General features: G+C 38.6%; 1 pseudogene; it reads right to left on the bottom strand.

Annotated features, from left to right (window-relative positions):
- Positions 1–2,089: 2,089 nt before the first annotated feature.
- On the bottom strand, positions 2,090–3,084 carry LOC138822166 (serine/threonine-protein phosphatase 2A catalytic subunit alpha isoform pseudogene; annotated as a pseudogene).
- Between the last annotated feature and the right edge of the window lie 2,647 nt (positions 3,085–5,731).

The following is a 5,731-nucleotide window of genomic DNA, read 5'->3' as shown; positions in this document are numbered from 1 at the left end:
TAAAGTCATTCATCAAATCTTATACTAACACATAAAATTATCCCATGATTAAAGTAGTTCAAATCTAATAACCATAAGCTATATTAGTGGATCTCTTTTCCTAGTATAATATCTTGATATTACCTCTGATATTGATTCTTTACCAAATGAAATCTATGAACTACATTTTTAAAATTAAAATAATGACTAAAATTCTACAAACCAATTAGTTGAATTTATAGAAAGAATGAGATAAAAATACTGAGCTTACCAATTATACATATAAAAATCACTTATTCATGATTCTAATACTAGTACAATCATCAAAGAATTTGGTAACAGTTAATTGACTCGGTACAACAAATAAACCTTGCAACCAAATTCTAGAGCTGGTATAGCATAGTATGTGGCATATATAAGATCATTCAAACTTAACCCACTTTCATATATATATATATATATATATATATATATATATATATATATATATATATATATATATATTCCCCATAAGTCTGTTCTGTGACAGAGACAATACAAATCTGGAGTGAAACATTTGGAGTAAGTTGCTACTTTTATCAATTTTTTTTTACCTATTTCTATTTATTCCTCCAAGATTTTCTACTTCTAATAGATACATAACCAAAATGTTTATCTTTTCAGATACCAAGTTGCTTATTTGGTGCAAAATTAAGTTGCTTTTTTGTTTTTAAACGAATCTCAATTTGATAAATTAGTTTCAAATTAAAATCCTCTTTATAGCCCAAATCTGTTTTCAAATAATTAAACAGAAACCATCAGTCCTATCTTATTACTAACACAACTGACAAACTTTAGGAAAGGTTTTGGTTAACATCAGGACTTACACATCAGGTTACTGTTAGGTGATTACTACTCAAAGTACTTTTGCAAATGTGAAACTATCTTGACTTAGGAGAAGAGAAATAGGGAGGATGAGGCAGATGGAGGAGAGGCACACAATGGTGGTCAGATACATACATAAAGCTGTGCATTCAGTACATGATTTTGGTCACATTTCACAACATGGTTATTTTCTTGTATATCTCACTAAGTAAGCATGTAGTAAATGACATTCCTAAGCCTACATATCAACGCAAATTCAATAAGACATTCATCTTCAAGTTAAAATATATGCAATTCTAATCATAAAGTCTCTACAAGATATCTGCACATTTTCTTAGACTAACATAATACACAGACTAATGGAAGTCTCCTGTTAAGTAGTTAATTTTGCCTATATTTGACATTGTTTTCATAAACAAAGGTACTGTAACTTTTAGAATCTACCCACATTTTAAAGGGGGGAGAGAGGAAGGGAGGGTGAAGGAATGGAGTGAAGGAAAGAGAGAGAGGGAGAAAGAGAAGCAGCAAATCCGTAAATGAACTCAATCCCTTACTTTCTTTTGCTTTTTGTGTCAGTTTGGAAAACACTAGAAGCAGACATGGCGTTTTCTATATATTGTCCAAGAACTTGGTTTTCTGATTTCAGCTTCAGTTTTTCTTCCTTAACTGCATCTACTCTTGCTGAGAGATCTTCAAGTGTGTGTTGAAGTTCCAACACTTGATTAATAAGTCGTGTTTTTCCCTCTAGTTCTATCTGATTTTCCACATCAACTGCATCCATGTCAGGGTTCATCATCCTCCTGGGCACTGAACTGTACCTCACACAGAAAAATCATGATGAATGGTCGTCAGAGGGAGAGGCAGGATCCGGAGATCATGCCCTGGGCCAGGACTTCAGCACCAACTGACCAAGAAAGTTATTTGTGAAAGCCAACATGGCCACAGGAGGAGGTCCTTTTGACAAAAGTATGAACAATCAGGATTTACCCAACTGGAGCAGTGAATGTGTTGACGATCGACATAACAACATGGATTGAGGTGGCCAACAGAAGAAGGCAAATAGAATTCTTTTCATCAGAAAAGAACAAGTTTGGTGTAGGCTTGTTCAAGTTCCTGACTATATTACCAAATCCAAGACATTGTGGGCAAAAATGCAAGATCTGTTAATGTTGAGCATTTACTAATCTAATAGATCAACTTAAAGAACAAGGAAAATCATATGTGAAGTTTCTCCAAAAAATCCTTGCTAGAGAAAAATGAGGATATTCAGAAAAATGAGGAGATTCAGCTCCGAGATCTGGTTCTGTAGCTGAGAATACATCACTAAACATAGATGTGCAGTCTGAGGCTTCAGATACCATGAAAGTAGTAAATGTGGCTCACCTCTATGAGGTGCTGGATCAAACTGCAAGAAAGAATATTTGAGAATGCCATTAATGTCCATGATTGCAGCTGGTTACCATAAAGATAACAATAGAGCACTGAAAATCATTACTACATTCTGGTCATGGCACCAGTTACAACCCTCCATCACCAACTGATGAGCTTTAGACACCAATGTCAGCCCTTTCACTGGTATGATTAAATGTCTCAGAAATATCTTGCTCAAAGGTGAAACCAGCTGGAGGAGATATACCCCAAACAGTACCATCATCTGGATCAGACTTCAGCAAGTCACAGACCCTCATGGGGAAATTCCTGTAGGTGATCAAGGCTCAGATGTGATCCAGGGTATCTATGGATGCTGAGAAACCACCATGCAGTTAGAAGATCTGCCCATCCACCAATGCAGTGAGAGGAAGATTGGAAAAGTTTACAGACCTTTTTGACTAACATTTCATTTCCATATTTCCTTAAACACTCATCATAGAAACCATAAACTTGTGTGCTCTCACGATTCCCTCGAAGAATGGTGATGTGTTCATGGTAATGAAATTTAAGAGCTAGAAGCAGTATGACTGTTTCAAGTGAATAATATCCTTTGTCAATATAATCTCCCATAAACAAGTAATTTGTTTCTGGTGATTTCCCACCAATTCTAAACAGTTCCATGAGATCTTGAAATTGCTCGTGCACATCTCCACAGTGTGACTAGACATGGAAGCTCTTGTACATGGGATTCTTTTTTCAGGATTTCCTTAGCCTTCTCACAGGGACTCTTGATGTGGGACTCAGCTGCTTGCATTTATTCAGCTATTCTATCCACGGGTCCAGCACCTTGGTGAGCCACTTCATGTCCATGATGCCATGCTGGAACTGGCGGCTGCTCTGCGCTGCTCCCCCACCACCGCCTGAACACCAAGATCAGTAGAAAACCCTTGTACTTTCAGGTACATTGTAAAAAGCTTTGGTCAGCACTGCAGTAGACAATCTCTCCCACCTCTTCCCCAACACACACCTGTATAGAGTCCACATTTTTCTTTGGGCTTCCTAAGGACAAGCTTGGTCTCCATCTCTACAAAAACGTTTATATTTTTTATTGTAAAGATAATGTACAGAGGTTTTGCAATTATGTAAATGAGTACATGTTCTATCAAGCATTGTTACCCCCTCCATTGTTTCCCCTACTATCCTTTCTCTCCTCCCCAAATCCTCCCTCCCCCCTCTACAACTATCCTTTCTCTCCTCCCCAAATCCTCCCTCCCCCCTCTCCACAGTTGTAACATTCCTTTTCAATATAGTGTCTTGTACATCTCATTGTTACAGTGGGTCAAATTGTATCCTTATTTCAGCATGTTGTTGGTCAAACTGTATCCTTATTTCAGCATTTTGTTATTTCCCTTCCCCTCCCTAAATTAGAAAAATATATATACAAGATCCAGGGTAGCAGAATCAAATGCAGTGAAAACAGGGATTATACCATGGGGGAAGAATATACAATGTACTATGTGATTTTTCTGTTTCTTTTATAAATACATTAAAAACTACATCGAGAAAGATAAAACCACTTGTGTCCCTATCTTGGGATTCATTTTGCTTAGCATCAGGTTATATGTTCACGTGTACGTAGCTTTTGACCTACTCTACTTGTCGTAGACATATTAGTTATTGCGGATAAGGGAAACCATGGGACATATGTTTCTTTAAATCTGGCTTACTTCACTTAATTTTTTTCCAAGTCTTTCCATTTCCAAACAAATGAGACAATGTCATTCTTTATGATGGAGGCATAGAATTCCACTGTGTACATATACCACATTTGCTTGATCCATTCATCTACTGAGGGGCATCTGGGTTGGTTCCATATCTTAGCTATGGTGAATAATGCTGCGATAAACATAGTTGGGTTGGTAGCTTTAGTATGGTCTTGTTTGTGATCATTTTGGTAAATGCCCAAAAGTGGGATTTCTCAATGTAGAGTCTTTTGAGGAACCTCTAAATTGCTTTCCAAAGTAGTTGAACAAGTTTATAATCCCACCAACAATGTAGTAGGGTTCCCTTTTGGCCACATCCCCTCCATCATCTGTTATCAGATTTCTTGATTCTAGCCATTCTAACTAGGGGGAGGTAGAATCTCAATGCTCTTTTGATTTGCATTTCTTTTATGGCTAGAGAAGTTGAACAGTTCTTCATGTGTCTATTGGCCACTCTTATTTCTTCAGAGAACTCTAAGTCTCTAGCCTACTTGTTAATCAGGATGTTGTTTGAGGATTTATTGTTGGAGGATTTAATTGTTTGAGCTCTAAGTAGTTTTTAGATAGGAGGCCCTAGTCCATTGTATGGCTAGTGAAGATCTTCTCCCAATCCATGGGCTTTCTTTTGATCTTTCTAGATATGTCCTTTGCCATGCAGAAACTCTGCAGTTTCATGCAATACCATTTGTCCAACCTTTGATTTGTTGTGTTTTTGGGTCTTTATTAAGAAAATTTTGGCCTGTGCCAAGGAGCCCTAGATTTCTCTTATTCTTGTAATGTTTTCAGGGTGTCTGCTTTGACTTCATGCACCAGAATCAACTCCAAAATGGATCAAAGACTTCAGTGGTGTATAAAGATCTAGCCTTCTCTCTGCTCTTTTCTAGCTCTTTCTCAGCTCTTTCATTCTCTTCTTTCCCAGCTCTCATTCCCAGGCCTTTCCCAGCGATATGGAGGGCCTACATAGCCTGGTCCTAGCCAGAATGATGAATAAACCTACCCCTTACCTGAATACCAGGTGTGTGGTGCAGTTCTTATTCGGCTACCTCTTTTTAAAAAGCTGACATAAATGGTGCCATGACTCGGATAGAGGGCTTAAAGTCAGGATAGCTGGGATTACTCTATTTTTTTCCTCTTTTTTGTTTTTGTTTGTTTGTTTGTTTTTCCCTTTTTGCTCTGAGGAATACCCACAGTTCTGATGGCCTTTTGGGAACCAGTCTGTCTGCTGTGAACACAGTGCATAGATACCATTGCTGGCCTTCACAACCACGTCCACACCACCTCTCTACTCTGGTGAGTGAAACTACTCTCTATGGCTCTTTGTTGCTCAGTCTCTGTCCAGATGTGGCGCCACGCCACACAGCTCCTATGGCTTCTAGCTGAAAGGCCGATCACCTCTGAAGCTGAGGACGCTTACCTTTGGGGGCTTGTTCATTTCTCTCTAGAGGGCTCTGGGGGAAGTTGGGACACCGCTTCTGCCTGGTCAGCTCCCTTCTCTCACCGGACTCTCCTACTTATTTAATGGGGTGCTGCGAATCACGCCTGAGCCATGAAATCCCTTTGAAATGCTTCCTGCGCTCCCGGGAGAGACAGAGAGCCTAATTTTAAGCCATTCTCAGATGTACACAGTTTTTGCTACTGCAAGGTAAATGGTCAGAAGTCTGTTTAATTTCAGGCTCTCTTTGCTCTCTATCTGCCATTCATATCCAACTTTCTATCATTTTTTTCTACAACTTTTTGGCTTGTGTCTTGAAGAC

The sequence above is a fragment of the Dipodomys merriami genome, unplaced genomic scaffold, assembly GCF_024711535.1.
Source record: "Dipodomys merriami isolate MVZ:Mamm:240054 unplaced genomic scaffold, mDipMer1.0.p SCAF_993, whole genome shotgun sequence".
In the NCBI taxonomy this organism is placed as follows: Eukaryota; Metazoa; Chordata; class Mammalia; order Rodentia; family Heteromyidae; genus Dipodomys; species Dipodomys merriami.
The sequence above is the reverse complement of the archived record's forward strand: the minus strand, read 5'-3'. Positions and strand labels throughout refer to the sequence as shown.